Source organism: Delphinapterus leucas, chromosome 21 (assembly GCF_059928025.1).
Source record: "Delphinapterus leucas isolate spDelLeu-1000000601 "Yukka" chromosome 21, BTC_Dleu_Yukka2, whole genome shotgun sequence".
NCBI classification, from domain to species: domain Eukaryota; kingdom Metazoa; phylum Chordata; class Mammalia; order Artiodactyla; family Monodontidae; genus Delphinapterus; species Delphinapterus leucas.
The window spans coordinates 32120565-32143690 of NC_143149.1; positions in this window are offsets into that span (position 1 = coordinate 32120565).

Consider the following 23126-nt stretch of genomic DNA (forward strand, 5'->3'; position numbering starts at 1 on the left):
AAAGTCAACGGATAAGGACTGTGAAAGTGCTCTGTGAATTAAGTTCTGTACAAACATAGAAGGACATTACTGTGAGAAACCCCAAGGGATGGTCCATATTTTCCCAGCGCTCTGGCATCTGGTTGTAGCAAATTCTGCTGCCTGCTGGCTTGACCTTGTTCTTGGTGCTCCAAGGACCCAACTCCTAGGTGTCACTTCATTTGGAGGCAGAATGTGTGAAAAGCCCCGGAGACCAGCACCTTCCTTTCCATCTGTGCTTAGTACAGGTTCACAGGACTTGCAAAAAGGATGCTCAAGCCCCAGTCACCAACTGCATTCTAACCAAGACCTCAGTGGGCTCCCAGCCACCAAGGACCAGGCCTGGTGCCTGGTCCTGGTGTGAGTGCTGGGCACCTGTGCTCCTCTGGAAGAAGGCCCTTTTCCTAACCTCCGGTGTGCATCCAGAGACTGCAACAAAGTTTTAGCCTGGCTTTCCTGCTTTGACTCCCAATTCCCCTCACCCAAACAAGATTCCTGCTTTAATTCCTTCAGTCAGGAAGCTTAGAATTTAGCCCGGTATACAGAACAGAATCATGGATCCACAGATCCCCGCAAGAGCAACTTTCCCAAAGCTAAAAGGAGGAGCCTTGTTTGGAATGAAATGTAATCGTCAGAGTGACCACAGGCTGTCTGAAAACCAGGACCACAGCCCTCAAGCTTCAGAAGGCAATCCTGGCTTAGGATTCCCAGCTTCACTGTTCAACAGCTGTGCGACCCTGCAGCCCTCTGTCAGTTCCTCATTTCCATCCTTTATCGCGTCCTGGTCTGTATTTGTGTTATCTGTATAATTACTTAATAATGAAGCGATCACTCGTTGTACCCCTATATCATACACACATACATTACTTCTTATTTCCTAATATCTAGTTGAAGACACAGATCAGAGAAGTTAAGGGGTAAGTTAATTTGCCCTAAGACACAAGGTCATAAGTGGGCGCTTGACTGAGACTCAAGTATTCTGACTCCAAAGTTTGTGGTTTTTCCATTAGCTGTGCTGTGGTCTCTTTTCTTTGCTTTTATTTATTTATTTATTTACTTACTTACTTATTTCCTTATTTATTTATTTATTAAACATCTTTATTGGTATATAATTGCTTTACAATGGTGTGTTAGTTTCTGCTTTATAACAAAGTGAATCAGTTATACATATACATATATCCCCATATCTCTTCCCTCTTGCGTCTCCCTCCCTCCCACCCTCCCTATCCCAGCCCTCCAGGCGGTCACAAAGCACCTAGCTGATCTCCCTGTGCTATGCGGCTGCTTTTAGAACAGGAGTTCCTTAAGGACAGGGTACTTGTTCTTTGTTTTGCACCCAAAGCCAGTGTAAGCTTTTGAGGGAGGAGACAAAGGAGGGAGGGAAGGCTTACTAGGAAGACCGCGCTTCCTGGGTGCACCATGGCTTCACTGGCCCTTCTTACTAAGGGCCCCCAAGCAGAAGATGCACCCAGACGAGGTCTGGCAGTTGGGAGACGTGGGAAAGGAGCCGCAGGTTCCCTCCTTCCAGCAACCTCCACCGGCCTCCTTCTATTCCTCCCCGCATCCTTCCTTCATCCCCCAATGCCTGGCATCTCTGTTGTATATATTTAATGAGCTTGCTGCAAACTTTGATGTTCAGAGCTGTGGGGACAGCTCTAGGGCTAAAGCAGGTTTTCTATAAGAGTTTTGACTGATTTGCCACGGGGTCTTAGACCCCTTCACTCCTTCTCTGCTGCTGCCTACCTACCCAGGTCTTCCCTTAGAGACTAGCACCCAGCTGACTCTTACCAGGTGGCACTGTGGAAACAGGGCTCCAATTAGTCTGGGTCTTTGCGGGTAAGATGAGATGAATCTCCTCACTCAGATGTCAGGGCTAGGAAAAGCACCCCTGAAGGAGATGGGTGACCCCACCAGGGAATGTGTCCAGAGCCCTGGATGCAGTCCAGGTACTTGGGGAGATAAGCCATTAGTCCCACTGTCTGATCTCTGTCTCTCTGCCTGGCCCTGGTGTCAGCAGAGATTGATTGAGCCCATGCCCTGAGGATGGGGCAGGGGCATGGGAGTAGGGAGGGAAGGGTGAGTCAGACAGATGGGGCGTCTTGGGACTGGCCGACTGGCCTTCACCGAGAGGGAATATGGAGGGGGAGGGAGCCACAGAGAAGGAAGCTGCTCTGCTGACTGCTCCCACCGCAATCACCAGAGGGGGCATGATGCCTCTGACCCCCATGCAGTTAAACAGATGCTACTGTGGCCGGCGCACTGGACCACTCTCTTCGGCCAGTGATCTCATGGGCCCTAATTGGATCCCAGCTTTTCAGCTGCCCAAGGGAGGCATCTGCCAGTATCTCAGGCTGTCCCAAGACAAAGAGAGGAGAATGAAACATGGGGATACTTTGGAGCGATCTCCACGTTTCTGAAGCAAACCAGAGAGAAAAAGGTAAAGTTCATAACCAAAAAGCTGTCAAAGAAAGTTTTGGAGGCACACTCGGTGCAAGAGAATATAAGCACACAGGCTCAACATGCCGGCATCAATGAATCAACAGCCCCCCTGCTGAGCACTTCCTCTGGGCCCAGAGAAGAGCCAGATTCGTAGTTCTCAGCCAGGAGAGGGATTTTTTTTTTTTTTTTTTTAATTCTAGAAAGTAGGAGGTAGCTTGAAAACACTCCTGCTCATCATCCCATACTCAACCGCAATCGAAAACTACTGTTAGGGACTTCCCTGGTGGTCCAGTGGTTAAGACTCCCCGCTTCCACTGCAGGCGTCCCGGGTTTGATCTCTGGTCCGGGAACTAAGATCCCGCAAGCCGCGTGACTCGGCCAAAAAAAAAAAGAAAAGAAAAGAAAACTACTGTTAGATTTTGTAGAAGGAGAAATTCTTAACAAATAATTTAGTATCTCTAACCTTGAAGGAGCTCACACTCTTACAGACCAGACTGTCTCATCCTAAATCACAACCATGGAGGGTAGAAAAAAACCCAGAGGTCTCCACTCCCTTGTTTCAAAGGCAAGAAACTTGAAGTCCAAAGAAGGGAAGAGACTTGCTGGTGAACCCAAGTCCGTCTTTGCTTATGAGAAAAAATACAGGTTTATTATAAAACAGAAGAGAACCTAGCCCCGAACTGGTGGCCTCTAGAGGGTGTGCACATGTGTGTGCTCTGTGCAGCTCAGTGGTTCCAGGTCAGTAGTCTATGACATGGTGGTGTGTGGCCAACTTTCGGGCCATTTTGGCTCAACACGGAAATGTATTTTTGCAGCACTGCTCCCCACTGGATGGGACATGGAGCTGAGAAGGTGGTGAAACATGGCCTGGAGCCAGGGACAGCCTGCTGTTGAGAAAGTCTGCTGACTGGACCTTCCCAGAGCTTCATCTCATCCAAGGGCACAATCCAGGCAGGAAACAGTTCTGTTCAAAGAGCAACATGGTACCAAAGGCTGTCCGAAAGGATATGGCAATAAGAGTGAATGCAGTTTAATCCCTCCAAGAGGGCTGCAAAAATTCTAGAATTCACAAGTGAGCCAAAGACATGAAAAACTTACTGGCCAACGAGGGATGCTCAAGACAGACTGAGGCACTGGACTTCATTCCAAAGGCCATGAGACCTGGCCAGAGTAGAGGCTGAGAGTGGAAATTACCCTGACGGCCGACTCTAGCTAAGTTGTGGGGCCTGTCTGGCCTCCTTTGTCAGCCGCCCTTCCACCCAGCTCCCTGGCACACCCCCGGCTGTCATCTGCCCTGGCAGGCTCCCTCCCAGCTGTCTTCTCCTTCCCTGTCCAAACACATGCTTCCCAGCTGTCAATCAGAAAGGGCTCACATTCGGATTTACACTAAGATGTTTATTAGACTACTTCAATTTAATGTTTACAATCTAAAGAAAAAACTCCTGATACTGGCATGTAATAATGGAATTTCAGACCTAAGTTCTAGGTCTTCCCAAGTGCCCCTCAAATCGTCACTTTGGAGGTCACTTTCTCCGACCCGTGTGTGGACACGGATCCCCAGCTGTAGAGTAGTTGTGATGTCATGTGATTTTGTAACCACTCCCACCCTCCCGACATCATTCACTTAATTTGTGGACTGAGTTTATGCCCTTAGTGTCTGCCTCAATTGGAACCATATTCCAAGATCTGGCTTTCTGTCCTCCTTTTTAAAAAATAACAGCTTGGGGAGGAATAAATTAGGAGTGTGAGATGAACAGATACACATTACTATGCATAAAACAGATAAGCAGCAAGGATTTACTGCAGAGCACAGGGAACAATATTCAATGTCTTGTAATAACCTATCATAGAAAATAATCCGAAAAGTATATGTATATATATTTATATAACTGAATCACTTTGCTGTACAGCTGAAACTAACACAATATTCTAAATCAACTATACTTAAATTAAAAATATTAAAATAACAGCTTTATTGAGATATAATTCACATACTATAAAGATCACTCATTTAAAGTACAAAATTCAATAGATTTTAGTGTATTCACAGAGCTGTGCAACCATCACCACAATCACTTTTAGAACATTTTCTTTACCATGAAAAAAAATCCTATAACCATTAGCAGACATCACCCATTTCTCTCCAACATCCTCAACCATCAATTTATTTTCTGTCTCCAAGAATTTACCTATTCTGGACATTTCATTTAATGAAATCATATGATACATGATCCTTCATGACTGGCTTCTTTCACTTAGCCCAGTGTCTGCAAGCTTCATGCATGTTGTAGCGCGTGTCAGTATTTAATTTCTTTTTACTGTCCAGTAATGTTTCGTTGTATGGCTGTGACACATTTTATTTGCTCATTCATCAGTTACTGGGCATTTGGATTATTTCTACTTTTTGGCTATTATGAACAATGCTGCTATGAACATTCTCATACAAGGTTTTGTGTGGACATCTGTTTTCATTTCTCTTGGGTTTATACCTAGGAGTGGAATTGCTGGGTCATGTGGTAACCCTATGGTTAACTTTTATAGGAACTGCCAGGTTGTTTTCCAAAGTAACGGCGCCATTTTACACTCCCGCCAGCAGTGTGTAAGTGTTCCAAGGTCACTACATCCTCTCCAACACAACACTTGTTATTACCTGTCTTTTTGACTCCTACCTGTCCTAATGGAGGTGAATTGGTATCTCACTGTGGATTTGATGTGCATTTCCCTGATGGCTAGTGATGGTGAGCATCTTCCCATGTTCTTATTGGTCATTTGTGTATCTCCTTTGGATAAATGTCTTTTCAGATCCTTTGCGTCTGACTCACTTTTTAGAAAATATTTAGAAGTAGCAGGAAATATGTTTCTGGATTGAATCCATTTCACATGGCATGAAAATCAAGAGATTCCTCTGGAGATGGATAACAAACTTACTGGCTTATTCAGTTCCATTCCACAAACCCTTGTTGAACTTCCACGCTGTATGGTCTTTTCGACCCTGTGGAGAAAAAGAAGGAACAGTCACAGATTCTGCAAAGAAGAAGCCTAGGCTTTCATGAGACAGACAACCATTGGTTTTCCTGGTTTGAAGTAAAGTTTAACTACTTTCAGTATCTATACATGAGACTTTTCATTAGTTCAGATGCACTACCTCTGAATTAATGCAGGTAGTGGGGGGGTTTCCTACTGAATATTGTTTTAATTTCTTCAAAGCCCTTCTCTTTCCCCTACACTCAGTGTTTTAATTTTCTTTCCTAAATTATAATTTTGGTAGCTGATGACTCATGTAAAAAAAAAATACGTTTCTCATAGATACTTCTCTAACATAGTAAAGAATATCTATATCAAGCCAAGACTGATGACATAACAGCAAAACACTAGAAACATTCTAATTTAATTAGAATCAAACCTCACTCCCTTCAGTACAGGCTGGACTTAGTGACTTGCTTCCCAAGAAAAAGCAACAAAAGGGAATAAAAGTAACTTTGCAAGATAGAAATCCAGCAAACACAACCTTGGCCGGGGGTCACGTTTCTCATTGCCAGGGATGTCCTGTTGATAACACGTACCCACCCCCAACATGATTTGATGAGAAGGAAATGCACCCTCTCTAGTCTTCTTCCCCCAAAACAATCATCACAGTCTAGTATGAGAAAACATCAGACAGATCCAAACCGAGGAGCGTTCAAGACAACACTTGATTAATACACCATCAAAAACAAGAAAGACTAAGAAATTGTTACGGATCACGCTGAGACTAATGAGACATGACAACTAAAGGCAACGTGCTATCCTGGACTGGATGCTGAAACAGAAAAGGGATATTAGTGGAAAACCGAGTGAAATTCAAATAAAGTCTAGAGTTTAGTTGATGTTCATGTGCCAGTGTTTGTTTCTTGGTTTTGGCGGTTGTGCAAGACGTTAACAACAGAGGAGACTGGGTGTAGGGTATACAGGAACTCTCTGTACTATCTTTGCCGCTTCTGTAAATCGAACATTATTCCAAACTAAAAAGTTCTTTTTTTTTTCCAGAAAATGAAGCTTTATGGAACAATCCAGTGTTTTTCATGTCCCCAACTGGGAAAAGAAATAGAATCAAAACAAATATGCCCATTTAGCCACTATTATTTCAGATTGTTCCAGAGTTTTAATCTTTGTAATAAGAAAAGGAAAAGAAATAAAACCTTGTTATTTCTGTGTAGGAGGTACATTACTATTTGTTATAACTTGTATTTTCCACATAAAAATAATATCAATATAGCTATCAGAAAGAAAAACAATAATTTATACAGATCATATGATTTTATAAAACACAAGAGAAATAGCTAAAATTTTTATAATTACAAATAGAATTGAGTAATGTGGGTAACCATGAAATAAATATACAAAAAGGTAGTGGTTTACCTATTTGCCAAAGATGACTAGTTAGAAAATATAACAGGAAATAATACCATTCTAAAATCTAATAAAAGATGAAATAAAACCCCAAGGAATAAATTTAACAAACTTGTGAAAGCTCTATTTGAAAAGACTTATAAAATTTTACTGAGGTACATAAAAAATATTCACATAAATGGAAGGATGTGGTTTGTTCTTGGATGGGCAGATTCAAAAATAATACAGATGGCAATCCTATAAATTATTTTATAAAGTTAATGCAATTCCAATTTTTTAAATAGGAAAAATGATCTAAAGTTCAGGAAATAAATGAACAATTATTTGTGCTAATAAAAAACTGAAAGTGATCTAAGTAGGCTTCAAACAAGGACTAGCCAAACTAATTATATTATATCCACTCGATGGATTGTCATAAAGCAGTTAAAATGAATGATTTAGAACTTCGTGTACTGATATGGAAAGGTGTTCAGATGTATTTTTCAGTGAAAAAGCTCTGCATAACATGAGTCCATATATGTAAATATCCAAATACACATGTAATTGTTAATACATACTTTCAAAAGACACAATAAACTATTAACAGTCTTTGCCTGTTGGGAGTGGAACTGGAGAGCTGAAAAGAAAGGGAAAGAGGGCTTTTACTTTCCATTTTACACACTTTATTATTGAAGCTATTGAACACAAGCATGTATGGCTTTTTTTAAATTATGAAATATATATTGGCTTTTAGATTAAAAACTACTTAAGATATACGAAATTAAGAAAAATTAAAACAATATTGGCATATCAGTTATTAAAATATGTCATGAAATTAAAATCATCAAAAAGTTATAATAATTAGCACATTAATGTGATGAACTATGTATATATAACAGACCAGTGTTACAGACTAGAGAGATCCAAACAAACCCAAATACACGTTAAGCGTTTGGTATAAGATAAAGGTAGCATCTGGGAAAGTAATAGATGACCAATAAAATCAGGATGGATGAATAAATCATGATGGAAAAAAATAAAGTTAGAGCTCTGCCCCATAACTTATCCAAAATTCCAAGTATATTAAAAAGTTAAATGTAAAAGTGACTGAAAGAAAATAGACTTAGGTAATCTATTATAAGATAGATTTACATGATCCTAAGATAAAGGGAGATTTTCTAAGCTTAACACCAAAAGCAAAAAGCACAAAGAAGACCCATAGATTTGACTAAATAAAATGTTTACACTTCTGTTTTTAAAAAGCCAAGAAATAAAATTGAAAGGTAAACAAATAAATGCAAATAACATTTGCAACGTGTATAACAATAAAGAGCACTTAGAAATCAACATCAAAATATTAACGCTCCAAGGCTTCCCTGGTGGAGCAGTGGTTGAGAGTCCGCCTGCAGACGCAGGGGACACGGGCTCGTGCCCCAGTCTGGGAGGATCCCACATGCCGCGGAGCGGCTAGGTCCGTGAGCCATGGCAGCTGAGCCTGCGCGTCCGGAGCCTGTGCTCCACAACGGGAGAGGCCACAACAGTGACAGGCCCGCGTACCGCAAAAATAAAATAAAATAAAATAACGTTTCAACACAAAAATGAGCAAAGGAGGTAAGCTGTCAATTCACAAAACACTTTCAAGGGTCCACAAATATATGATTAGATTTTCAACTTCCTTAGTAATTAATAATATGCAAATGAGAACTACAATAGAGTAATATTTTATATCTATCCTACTGTAGAAAAAATTTTAAAGATAGCAAACACCCAGTGTTGGCAAGAACACAAGAAAGAGGCGCTCATACATTTCAGGTGGCCAGTGTGACAACTTGTAGGAAAATCCTTTAAAATATGCTTAGTCTGGGGAGGGGGAAGGGTGAGCTGTGACAGGGCGAGAGAGAGGCATGGACATATATACACTAACAAACGTAAGGTAGATAGCTAGTGGGAAGCAGCCACATGGCACAGGGATATCGGTTCGGTGCTTTGTGACCGCCTGGAGGGGTGGGATAGGGAGGGTGGGAGGGAGGGAGACGCAAGAGGGAAGAGATATGGGAACATATGTATATGTATAACTGATTCACTTTGTTATAAAGCAGAAACTGACACACCATTGTAAAGCAATTATACCCCAATAAAGATGTTTAAAAAAATATATATGCTTAGTCATTTTTTTAAACTTTTTAAATTTTATATTTAAATTTTGGTAGCATTTTAAGCATAAAACAATTTGAAATCTTCAATTAAAACATCAGTGACTATAACACCAAAACAACTCAAGTTTTAAAGTTTTAGAAAATTACAATCAAGCTTGAAAACAAAGCTTGTAAACAGAAACTTTGAAAGTTATCCCTATAAATGCTGGAGGATCTTTAAAAATCAATTGAGAGTTTTAACTGATATTTTCTAATTGTGAGAAGGATTTCTTTTTAATCGTGGTAAAATACATGTAACATAATATTTACCATCTTAACCGTTTTAAAATATACAGTTCAGTAATATTAAGTATATTCACATTGTTTTGAAAAGAATCCTCAGAAATTTTTATCTTGCAAAACTGAAACTCTATATCCATAAACAATTACCCACTTTCTCCCTACGCCTAACCCCTGGAAAATATGCTTAATCAGGGACTCAGCAAGCCATTTCTTAGCATTTTATACTAAGAAAGAAAATAAGGCTGTGCCCAAATATTTATGCACAAAATATTATCAAAGCATGATTCACAATAGTGAAATATTGAGGAAAATGTTAGCTTTACAAGTCATAGGACAACTTTATTCTATAATTTATATGAAAATGAAAGTGCCTAGAATAGTCAAGACAATCAAGAACAGCAGTCATATTTAGAACTCTTTATTTCTCTTTTTAAAGAGATTTCTAGAACAAATACAACATTAACATTTGGTAAATACACATGGTAGGACATGGGTGTCACATTCTTTTCTGCATTTTAGTACGTTTGAAATAGTTCACAATTTTTCAAATCTCTGAGGAAAGCAGACTTTTGCTCTCAGAGTAACCACTTGGAGGACCAAAAATGGCACCAGCCACCTCACCAGGTGATGGACATCCAGCCATTCGACCATCACCGGCTGGTTGCTGCAGAAGGGATGAGGGCCTGATGACAACCAAAGTCCCTTTCAACACTAACAATCCTGATTTCTGTGCCTGGAAAACTGGAATTCCTGAAGTTGGAAAAAGATTTAAGGTAACAAATCTAAGGGACTCCCATCCAAGTGCTAAGCAGGCCTCACACTGGGTAGCTTCCAAGATCAGACAACATCAGATGTGTTCAGGGTGGTATGACCATAGACAATAGTGAACCTCTGTTCGTGGTCTTACAAACACTTCAAGTGATACCCGAGCTCCATCTAGAAGGACAAGAAGGATTGAGGAGGGGGAGAGCAAGGGGGAGACTAGAGCCAGAAAAACATGAGCAAAGCCACCGTGGACTCTCCGGACCCAGAGCAGATATGGGGAAGAAGTGAGCATTAACCACGGGATAGGTCCAGGCTATGAGGAGCTCCACTGTAAAGCACGCTGTTTCCCTTGTTGTTTTGCTTTGGCCGAAATATTCTTAGCAACCAAAGTTCTACAGATCAACTGGCCTTGCTTAACTGAAGTGTCCCCAAGGCCACCTCACACACTGCTGATGGGAAGTTAAATCTGTTCGATCCGTCTGGAAGGCAATGTAGCAATATGTGTAAGAAACTTCTAAATTGTACACAGCCTCTGACCCAGTTATTCCGTCCACAAATTTTCTTCCTAAAGAAATGATCAAAAATGTCCTCAAAGATTTATGCATCAGGATGTTCACTGCCAAGAACAATGACCATTTAGAAAAATCAGAGAAAGCAAACACCCAGTAATAGACTGACTGATTGGATTAGGGTATATCCAAACAACAGACTACGTTGCGGAGCACAGGTTCCGGACGCGCAGGCTCAGCGGCCACGGCTCACGGGCCCAGCCGCTCCGCGGCATGTGGGATCTTCCCGGACCGGGGCATGAGCCCGTGTCCCCTGCATCGGCAGGCGGACTCTCAACCTCTGCGCCACCAGGGGAGCCCTAAAAAAATCACTTTCTTGAAGAATATTTAAGAATGTGAATAAAACAATGAGACATTGTGTCACATGAATGAGGCAGGTTATTAAAGAGTACACACACTCATATTCAATTTTGTAAAAAAGAAAGACAAGCAAGAGAAAGGAACTAAGAAAAGAAAGAAGGGAGGGAGGGAGAAAAAGAGTCCCCACTCACCCCATAACCTTGGGCAAGTGGATTCACTTCTCTAAATCTAATAAAAATTAAATGAAGAATGTGTAGGTGAGGGCTCCTAGTAAATTTCAGTGATAGGGTAAAGGTGGCCCACGATGGTAAAGAAAGAAAAATGGTTAGAAACAATTAGAAGGTACATGTCCTCTGCCTGGAGGAGTCTTCTTGGGAAAGAGTGAATGTAAACACTTTCAAAGACATCGAGGCAATTACAAACGAGCGGACACCAAATACCCCACGTGGCCCCGGCCCCTCGCCGCTCCTCTCGTCCACATGCTCCTCCCTTTTCCAGACTCCGGCACATGCTGCTCCCTCGACCTGGGACATTCTCCCTCCACTTCTTGTCCTAGACAATTTCAACTTCCAGAACTCTGTTCAGATATCACTGCGTCAAGGATGCCCTCTTAGACTGGGCTGGTTCCCATAATATGTAGCATCCTGTATTTCACCTTTATAGCTCTTGATCACGAGGGAAACTTATAAATCCATAACTTGTTGTTTTCCACCTGCCCTTCCAGCTAGAACAGAAGCCCTCTTGCTCTCTGTCAAATGCCCTGCATTGAGCAAAGGGCCTCACGTATGGTAAGGACTATAAACACGTGTCTAGTAAGTTAGATAGCCTTCTACCACCCAGGTATCCAGACAACCTACGAAGCACCCCTAGGACACACTGAAATCATCTGAACAGATTCGAAACATACCCCTGCCCAAGACTCACCCCAGAAAAACTGTTCTTAACGGGCCTGGGGAGTGTCTGGGCGTGAGTACCATCTGACTCCCCAGGTGATTGTAACACAGTGCCCCTGTAGGGGAGAATGACTGCTGAGAATCCAGGACACATCCCAGAGCAGGTGAGCACCTGGCAGGTGTGACCGTGGACTCAGGGCAGAGCAGAAAGCCTTGGACCTTGCATGCATCTCCTTCCGACCCACCTGCTCCGTGTGGCCTGTGTAACAAATCTGACACAGTGACAAATCTGACACAGCCCGGGCCCCAGGGCGTAGTTGTGACAGTACCAGCACTTGACAGATTAAAATCTGACTTCCCTGGTGGCGCAGTGGTTAAGAATCCACCTGCAAATGCAGGGGACACGGGTTTGAGCCCCGGTCCGGGAAGATCCCACATGCCGCGGAGTGGCTGGGCCCGTGAGCTATGGCCACTGAGCCTGCGCGTCCGGAGCCTGTGCTACACAACAGGAGAGGCCCTCATACGCAAAAAAAAAAAAAAAAAAAAGAAGAGGAGAAGACAGAGACATAGTCCATGTGGAGATGGAGGCCGACATGGAGTAATACATCTACAAGCCAAGGATGGCCGGCGCCCACCAGCAGCTCTGGAGAGAGGCGTGGGATGGTTTCTCCCTCAGTGCCAATCTTGAGACAGCTTGATTTCAGGGTCCTGGCCTCCTGAACTGTGAGAATAAAGCTCTATTGCTTTAAAGCCACTCTGTTTATGGTGATTTTTTCCAACAGCCCCCCTAAAGCTTGCCAACACACCTGCTACCAATCTGGGCGCTCCAAAACATTATGTCTGCATCCATCCCCCAACCAAACAGTTCTAGATGAGCATGGCAACCCGAGAGGCCCCACTGCTCAAAAACATCCCAGGGCCCCATGCACAGCGAGGCGAAGGAAGGCTGAGCTTCCCGGCCTGTCATTGGCACAGACGCCTGCAAGGAGCCCCAGCAAGTTTGTTTTCATAATTGTGGATTCTTTTCCTTCGACTGAGACCTCCAAATTTCATACACTTCGAAACACACAAAACCTGACTCTGCCCCTGCCTTTAGGGTAAAATGGAAAGTTCTTAGCCGGGCGATCAAAGCATTCTGCTCCGTCCCCACTCCGCCTCCGCCTCAAGCCCTCTCTCCAAACTCATCGCCCACCAGTCACCCACCCAAGCCTCCCCTCAGCTCCGCCAGACCGTCTCTGTGATGCTTGCCTTCCATCGCCAACTGGCAGCTCAGACTAGCCCTCTGCTTCTTGGCTTATCTAAATTAGATACGTGTGCTTTCCACAAGACCTGGTTCAGCCCAGGTCTGCTTGGCAAGCATTTCCTGACTCCCTAGCCGATGGAAATTGGCTTTCTCCTGCAAAACTCTCTGCTATGTATTGCTCTTACCTTCTTCGGTATTCATCTCCCCGCAGATTGGCCAGTTTGCTTCTTTGAATCTCCAAGCATCTGGGAAAAGAAAGGGCCTCGTAAGCCCATCCCTCTCCACACCTCCCTCCGCTTCTCTTTTCTGCCTTGCCCAATTCTGTGTGATTCCAAAATCTCATCCCAAACACAATCCTCAGCCCCCCCCACAAGTCAGGCCAGTCAATTTCTTATTCTCTCCACCATTGCTTTCTCGGTAAAGTTTCCATTCTGGGCTGCGGGGAAACCTCCCTATCCATCTGCGTATCCCAGGGCTACCTAGAACCTCCCCAAAGCATGGGGTCTAGGCGTCCGAAATGGGAGCTTACATGGAGACTGTGCCTCTCCCTCCTATGAGGCAAGAGATTGGGCTCCACCACGGCCAGCTCTGTGTCTCCAAACCAGACAGGGGACATCTGGAACCTGTAAAGGACATGCCATCTCTGCATACGTTCAAAAGGAAAGTTAGCCTGGATAGCTTCCCAAAAGACATTTGCTTAAGTAGCACGTTTGTTCTATAGGAACCTAAGAAGTTCTTGTTGGCCCCATCACTTTATTTGGATAGTAAAGGAAAAGATGACCCTAGGATGACCTAGGCAGAGATTCGTTTGTGGTCACCTGTGAGCTAGAGTATAAAGGCAGAGAAAATAGGATAGAGATAGCTGGCTTACATTTTGTATTTCTTGTGGTTATTCCCTTAATGATTTGGATTACAAGGCCTTCTTTAGCCCATACTTATCAAGATGGTGGTTTGCTTTTTTCCCCCATGTCAAACTCTTCACAGATATTCATATCGGGTTTTTTGCTAATTCTCCTCTTCTCTGTTGGAGTGATCTTGAAATGTTACAGTTCTCCTCAGTGGATAAGTATGAATGCCCCCTCAGGGATAGGTGTGAGGGATTACCATCATTCATTCGTGCCCCCAGACTGTGACAGCAGAAGGAGGCATTGGGAGAGAACACAGGCCAAAAAAGAGGATATGAATTGAAACAGCGTTGGACTGTAATTCCTGTGTGCAGTCCAACCCCAAAGGCAATTTTAACTAGAAGTACGAAGTACTAGGCTACAAATGACTGTGCTGGAGAGTGTGAGTTTTATGCAGAGTTTAACATTAAAAATTCTTTGTTCAGTTATGGTGTTCACTAATAACTATCCCAAATCCTCTCTTGTATATTCCATAGTACATTTTGCTTTAATTTTGACACACAAACCACTTGAAGAGGAAACAGACAGATACTAGCTAAAGAGTGGCAAAAGGCTTGAAGAAGGAAAGTTGAGGCTCCTAGGAATCTACCCTGAAGATACAGCTCAGCCAACACCTGTATGACATATGCACACACTCACTCATGAAATTATTTGCACCAGCCAAAGACTAGAAAAATACAAATGTCCATCAAGCAGAGACTGGTTAAATAAACTATGGTACACCTACCTGGTGTAGTTTTATGCAACCTTAGAGAAATGAAGTTCTCTAGTGAATGGATATGGAATTATTTCCAAGATCTTTATTAAGGAAAAAGTCAAGAATAATGTAAATGTTACCTAAAGTATACTTCTTTTTGTGAAGAAAAAAGTGGGAGGAAGTAAAACATACTTTTTTGTGCGAAATAAAGAAAGAGGAAAAATATGCATTGTTGTTGTTATTGTTGCTTCAAAAAGAAACATAGGAAATGTAAACCATCAACAAATGAAAATGGCAGCCTCTGAGGTCAGCAGGTGGGATGCAGAATGAGCAGGTAGAGATGGGACCAAGAATTTTCCAAGTAGTATAACTTTTATATTATTTTGACCTTTAAACTTTATAAATATTTAACATATTCAAAACCTAAAATTAAAATTAAAATTAATTAAACCTAAAATTAAATCAAAAAGAGAAAAAAAACTAAAACCTTAAACAGATCAGAAACAGAAACAAATCAGCCTAACTGGCTATCAAAGTAACAACACGACATTATTATTTCGAGTAACTTTTGAATACCACACTCTGTACGTCCCCAACGGCTCTGTTCTCTCTGTACGACTGTATTCTAAGGACAAAAAGTCTTGCAAGGAAATATTAAACTTCATTTGGTAAATGTATTGTTAATAGCAAAATTGTGATTATAAACATGAAATTATTTTATGTATATGACAAGGTAAAGAAAATAAGTTAAATAAATTATTCTGTAAACCAAGATTTCAGAATGAGAGCAGAGATACCTGTATAAAATAAAAGAAGGGAAGAAAAAAAACCCTCCAATTTTAGATTAGATTTGGAAATATCAACATAAACTCCTTTTTTAAAGTATTCTTTCCTAGCTCTGTCCACTGAAAGGACCTGGAAACTGACAGCAGCAATGATCTTGGTTGTTGCTTTTTTTAAAAAATTGTGATAAAATACACATAACATTTATCATCTTAACATTTTTAAGTGTACAGTTTAGTATTGTTAAGTCAGATCTTGGTTTTTCATGCTTTTCCCGTTAAAAGAAATCAGGGCTTTGTGACGGATGGCTGATTTCAGGTCTGGGGAGAGAGAAGAAGAGACACAGAGACATCATGGGCCAGAAAGCAAGGACAGCACGTGAGGAGCATCGGGGTCAGACCAGAAGGACACAGGGTCCAACTCGAAGGCACAGCTGCTGTCTAAGTTTGGGGAAATTTAAGCATCACAAGTGACTGTAACTTACTGTAACATATTAAATACATAAAATGCATGAGTCCGCACTGATCCTTAAAGAAGGAGAGAGAAGGCGGTTGGCGGTGGCCGCAGAGGAAAGCTCTTCTTCACAGAAGGCCAGGTAATGTGAAAAAGATGATGCACTGAGAAAAACAGCACTTTGCAACCCACAGAGTAGTCAGTGAATCAGCTAAGCGTCCTCCAAAGATGCTAAAACCATTTGGTGAGATGTTGTTGGAAGCAGGAGAGTTACCGGGTGTCAAAGTGTCACCCCTCAGATGGCCAGTGTGCAAGTGTGCCTTACAACTGCAAGACGCATGGGTCGCCACTGCACCCAGCAATCACGCACAACGTCAGGGTCTCCTGATGAGGCTCCAGGCGAGGGGAGCGGCATCACCTGTGATTTACTCTCGCAAAAACGTTTCACCGAAATCTAAGCAAGCCTTGGTCCTAATTTTCACTTTCCAGAAAAGCAGGGGAGAGGGGAGCAGGCTCCAAACACCATGAAAGGACAGACAAATCCAGAAGGTAGGATACTCTGTAAAACTCCTGACGTGGACTCTGAAAACATCAATGTTGTGGGAAAAAGAGTAAGTGATAAGACTCTTCTAGATTAACCCGGATTGAAGAGACATAAAAACCAAAAGCAATGTGTATGTCTCAATCAAACCCCAGTTCAAAATGATCAACAAAAGACATTGTTGGGGAAAACATATGTTTGTATAAAATTTGCATTTATGTATGTATGTGTGCATATCTACACACACACATGTACACGAAGAAAAGAGAGAAGGAAAGAATAAACTAAAACAGAAAAACCGACTACTTCAACCTATCTCTCTGACTGATTTCAAGCCACCTGAGAGATGAGTAAAGGACTCTCTGATATGCCAGGGAGTCATGAGTTTGTGCAGTCTGAGCTGAAAGAATCAGTTTTCTAGAATCCGGCCTCCCTACTAACAAGAGCCTGGAGGAAGTCCCATCATTTTTCAATTGCTCTGTTCGTAAAACTGAAATTAGAATCACCAGCCTCACAGAGGGACTCTCTGAGGGTTTACTAGTTAACATCTGTAAACTGTGAGGCTGAAAATCAGACGTGCAGATATGCACACGTCTCCCACAAATCAGCGCATGGGTAGTAAAGAGACTTGATAAAAGATGGCTATGGTGGCTCTTGTGAGGTCCTCTTGGGAACTTGCCCTTCCAAGGGTGGGACTGCGGAGTGAGACCCCTGCCAGGAGCACGACATTTATACTCAGAGAATCACGATGGGACAGGGAAGGAGCATCCAATCCTGGGGTCAGAAGACCCGGATGTACATATATTCTAACCCTGTCAATGTGGAGCCTTGGAACCAGTATCTGGCATAGTAACCCATTTCCCCTGTGTTGGATTCAGAGTCATTTCATCGTATGACAAGTCGTGGCTCGGCATTAACAAAAGCTACACAGCTCAATTAGACATATGTCAGAAAATGTGGTTAAAGCTAAGGGGCTCATCGTTCTAGCTTTCGAAGGACCTGTGCTTGAGCCCCGCCAACCCTAGCTCATTACTACCACCATATCCTAACGATAGAACCTGAGAGCAGTGAAAAGGATTTCTATTTTTCAAGGCACTTTGATAAGCATCATCTCAGTGGATTGTCCCATGAGACAGGCAGAGCAGAAAATAAATGAATTTTGCAAGTGAGTAAACTGAAGTTCCGACTAAGCTGTCCAAGACCACAGAACTAGAACCTTACAAAGCTGGGAACAGAATTCAGTCCAGCAATCTATGTGCCATCACAGCCCGGAGCCTCCCTTCCAGCATCGGGCCCAGTCTCTGACCCCTTTACTTAAACCTCAAACCAGCCCCGTGCTGTGCGCCATCAACAGCCTGCCACCAGGGACCAGCCTGTCTCCCATCAGGCCCCCTCATGAACCAGACTGTCCTGTGATGCTTCAGAACATCTGGAGATGGGCAGGGAAATGTGCAAGCCATAAAATGGGGCCATAATTAGTGTGTGATGGAGACAACAAGATCCCATCAACCATTTGCTTCCAGCTTCCCACCCCTCTGGTGGAGGTCGGGAATCAAAATCTTTTGCACAGAAGCACAGGGTGCTGGCTCAGGCACAAAGCTTGCAGATGACCCAATCCAGCGGTTCCCAACACTGCCTTGCCAATGGAATCTGCTGAGAAGCATGTTAAAAAATAGAGATTCCTGTGCATCACTTGCAAGGATTTTTGGATCAGAATATCTGCAGGTGGGACTGGGAATCTGTATTTTTACCCAGCTCCCTGGGGGCCCAGCTGGAGGGGGTGCACTGAGTAGCAGTGTGGAGCCACCATCAGAATGTCGAGGGACCCCCCCAGGACAGGAGGCTGATGAGAAGGGTCGAAGGACACTTGCCCAAGGTCGCATGGCCAGAGAGTGATTCACGGTTTCTAATCAAATTCACACGCATTATCACACTGCAGCCTCTCACCAGCGCTGTAAGGGAAGCGAGGAGCCGCCTGTCCCACTATTTCTGGGAGAGAAAGAAGGGACTTTCTCTCCAAGAACCCCCTTCCTGTTAGTTTGCTAGTGCTGCCATACCACAGACAGGGCGGCTTAAACAGAGAAATGTATTTTCTCACCATCCTGGAGGCTAGAAGTCTCAGATCAAGGTGTTGGCAGGGCTGGTTTCTCCTGAGGCCTCCCTGCTGGGCTTGTATATGGTGATCTTCTCCCCATGTCCTCACATGGTCCTTCCTCTGTGTGCGACCTTGTCCTATTCTCTTCTTATAAGAACACACCAGTCACATTGGATTAGGGCCCACCCATATGACCCATTTTAACTTAATTACCTTTAAAGATCCTATCTCCAAAGACAGTCACATCTCACGTACTGGCAGTTAAGACTTCAACATATGAATTTGGGGTGGAACACAATTCCACCCATAATGTAATGGGGAAGAACAAATCTGACTCCATATTAGATCTGTTCCTTTTTCTTTAACCTTTGTGCCCTGTGGCCTGTGCTTAGTCACGTTGGCTCTGCACCTTTTGTAGAAGAATGTTGCCTGTAGCCTGAAATATACAGGATAGCCAGTTCTCAAGGCTCTGACCTTTAAGGGTGTAACACTTTTCCATTCATGTAGAGATAAAAAGTTGCAGAACAGAGAATAACATTTGCCTTGTTGGAGGTTTACAGGAACATGCTGACCTGCCCTGTGTGGACAGCTGCAAGAACAAAGGATTCTGACACCAAGAAGTTTGTAACAACCAGCCACACCTCCTCCCCTTTTAGCACAAAAGGAGCCTGAATTCTACCTTGGGTAAGATGGTTCTTTGGGACACTAGTCCACCATCTTCTCGGTCTGCTGGCTTTCTGAATAAAGTCATATTCCCTGCCCCAACACCTCATCTCCCGATTTATTGGCCTGTCATGTAGCGAGCACAAGGAGTTTGGACTTGGTAACAATAACATTCTCCCTACTCTGAAGTGCTGAAATTGCCACTTGATTTAGACTAAAATCAAGGTAATTGGGAAATAAAAACTAAGCTTTGAAGTTTAATACCAATTAAGCATTTTTAATGCTTTTTAAAGTTGAAAATATCTTTGGTGTTATTAATGCAGAGAAGTTTCTAAGAAATGTTATTTTTAAGCCTAAGGCCTTAAAATGTGTTCAAATTTATTATCACAGAATGCTAGAATTCACAAATAATTAATATTGCCTCTCTACAAAAATCTGAAGTGTTTTGATTTTAAAAAGGAAACCTCTGAAAATAGATATAAGAAGAGGAATAAAACACATTTTGGAGCAGCTGAGTTGGTGGAATAACAACCATCCTAATGTTTCATTGAACAAAATAACCTTTGACCTTGCTTGTGTCGAGAAGGCAGGATTCTGGAGGTCAAAAGTTAATTGGTCTGGAAATGATAATATGTTTATCAGCAAAATAAACTGAGAAATAATCTGTGAGTAAAGGCCAATCTGTTCCCACTCTCTCAAATTCCTAGGAAAGCACAATGAAATTAACAATCCTTGTGGTTCTTTGCACCAAAAAGAGGACATTTTTCCTTTTTTGTGGACTGAAGGAGACTGTGCCAGTACAAACTTCTGCTTTTCATCTTCTGAGAAGTTCAGGGCAACAGTGGTATCTCTGATCCAGGGACATGTTTTTAGAAGTATTGGATCCCCTTCACACGAAATTAATTAATGGTGCCTTTTCAAATCCTTCCTAAGGGGCCCCCTCAGTGATGCTCCCAGCCCTTCGTCACCCACAGCTTGCTAAACAAAGCTGTTCTGCAGATCAGGCTGTGTTAGGAGGCTGTGGTGGGCACTTTCCACTAGAAGTCTGCAGAGTGGACTTCTAATCTCAGATTTACCATTTCTCTGTGGTGGAACAACTTAACTCAAGTTAATTCAACCCTCTGGGCCTCAGTTTTCTCATCTGTAAAGTGACAGGGCAAGACTTAGTGACCTCTGGAGTCTTTGCAATAATCTTTTTTTTTAAAGTATAGTTGATTTACAGTGTTTCGTTAGTTTCAGGTGTACAGAAAAGTGATTCAGTTTTACATATACATGTATATGTGCATATATATTATATACATGCTTTTACAGATTCTTTTCCATTTTAGGTTATTACAAGATATTGAATATAGTTCCCTGTGTCATACAGTAGTTCCTTGTTGTTTATCTATTTTATATACAGTAATGTCTATCTGTTAATCCCAAACTCCTAATTTATCCCTCTCCCCATCTTTTCCCCTTTGGTAACCATAACTTTGTTTTCTATGTCTGTGAGTCTGTTTCTGTATCGTAAGTAAGTTCATTTGTATCATGAATCATCTTTTTATTTTTTTCTTTTTTTTAAGGAAAAGGTGTGAGATCGTGAAAAATGTATTTCCGTTTTATCTGACAGAAGAAGGAGGAAGAGGTGAAGGAGGAGGAAGAAAGAGGAGAAAGCCAGCAGAAATGAATGAACTTTCCTCCATGCAGTGGCTGGAGCATTTGACCATGGGGACCCCGCAAACACACATCACCAGTGGGGAGCAGTCTAAGCTGAATGAAACTCAGCTGGACTAGAACTCAAGTCTTCCAACTCAAAGCACAGTGTTGTCACTCCCTAGCTGTGTGACCTTTGGAAAGTCACATCTCTGGCCCCCAGCTTCTTCATTTATGAAAGGAAAGAGTTAGATTAGATGGTTTCTCTCTTCTCCAGGGTTGCATTAGTGAGACAGCTGGTATTGTTAATTGATAAGGAAGCGTTTCAAAGAGGATCCATCTGTTTTTAATTAAATTCCATTTGCGACATCTTTATAAATGCTCCGGATTTAGGAGATAACATATTAAGAGATACTGAAAGCATACATATTGAAGCCATATGGCGATGTATAAAGGACAGATCCAATTAAGTAGAATTAAACCAGTGACTGGTGAGACCTGGGAAGCCTGTGCTTTGAGAGATTTGGGGAGGGAGGTAAAATTTATTGGGCATCAGAAAAATAAAAGAGTATTTTTGATGGAAATTGGATGTTAGCAGAAACATCATTATAGGAAACTGACATTCTGTGGACCCTGACAGAGTAAAAGGAAGGAAGAAAAATAAGAAAACAGGAGCCAGAGGTGAAATCGGAGAAATGGTTGGGAATGTCACCCATGGGGATGTGGAGTGGGAGAAAGAAGCACAAAACTGGAGAGATGACAACTCCTACCCACAACTCTAATTGACCCATGAGTTTCGGTTTCTGGTTTTTAAATGCAATAAACTTTATTTTTAGAGCAATTTTAGGTCCACAGCAAAACTGAGTGGAAAATACAGAGTTCCCATATGCCTTCTGTCCCCACACATGTACCCTCCCCTTTACCAACAGTCCCGCACCACAGTTGTGCATTTGTGCATTTCAATGGCTGAACCTACACTGACACATCATCATCACCCAGAGTCCAGAGTTTACATTACAGCTCACTCTTGGTGCTGTACATTCTATGCATTTTTGACAAATGTATAGTGACATGTATCCACCATTGTAGTACCATACAGAACAGTTTCACTGCCCTAAAAATCCTCTGTGCTCTGTCAGTTCATCCCTCCCTACCCCCTCACCCCTGGCAATCACTGGTCTTTTTATTGTCACCATATTTTTGTCTTTTCCAGAATGTCATATAGTTGGAATCATACGGTATGTAGCATTTACAGATGCGCTTCTTTCACTTAGTAACATGCATTTAAGTTTCTTCCATGTCTTTTCATGGCTCAATAGCTCATTTCTTTTTAGTGCTAATATTCCATTGTCCGGATGTAGCACAGTTTATTATCCATTCACCTACTGAAGGACATCTTCGTTGCTTCCAAATTTTGGCAGTTTTGCTATAAATACCCATAGGCAGGTTTTTATATGGACACAGGGTCTGAATTCACTTGGGTAAATATCAAGTATGATTGCTGGATCATATGATAAACGTTTTTAGTTTTGTAAGAAAATTCCAAACTGTCTTCCAAAGTGGCTGCACCGTTTTGCATTCCCACCGGCAGTGGTGAGAGTTCATGCTGATCCACATCTTCGTCAGCATTTGGTGTTGTCAGCGCTCTGGATTTTGGTCACTCTAACAAGGTGAATAGCAGAGCTCATTCTTTTCATTTGCATGCCCTTGATGACATGTGACATGCTTACTTTTAAGAAGCTTATTGCTATCTTCTTTGGCAAAGTGTCTGTTCAGGTCTTTTGCTCGTTTCTAAATCAAGTTGTTCATTTTCTTATTATTGATTTTTTAAAGTTCTTGCTATATTTTGGATAACATTCCTTTAATCAGACATGTCTTTTGCATATATTTTCTCCCAGTCTGTAGCTTTTCTCATTCTCTTTACCATGTTTTAAAACTAGTCTGTATCTGGTTAAAATGAACAAGGTCAAGTTTGAAGGGGAAAAGAAACCACAAAGCATACCCCTGAAGGGAACATAATGGAAGGGTGGCCAGCAGGGAGAGAAGGGGAGGGTAGTTTGTCTCCACAAGAGCACAGGTTCCATGAGGCAGGAGCCACCTGCCTTATTTCCAGCTCTATCCCAAGAACTAGCACAGGCCCTGGAAATGATCAGCTCTCAGCAAATATTGGCTGCATGAATAAATGAAGTAAACCCTGGAAGCTGAGACAGACTCACATTCTATTAGTTTGCTTGGGGTGCCATAACAAAGCATCACAAGCTGGGTGGCTCAAACAACAGGAACGTATTGTCTCAGATTCTGGAGGCTGGAAGTTCAAGATC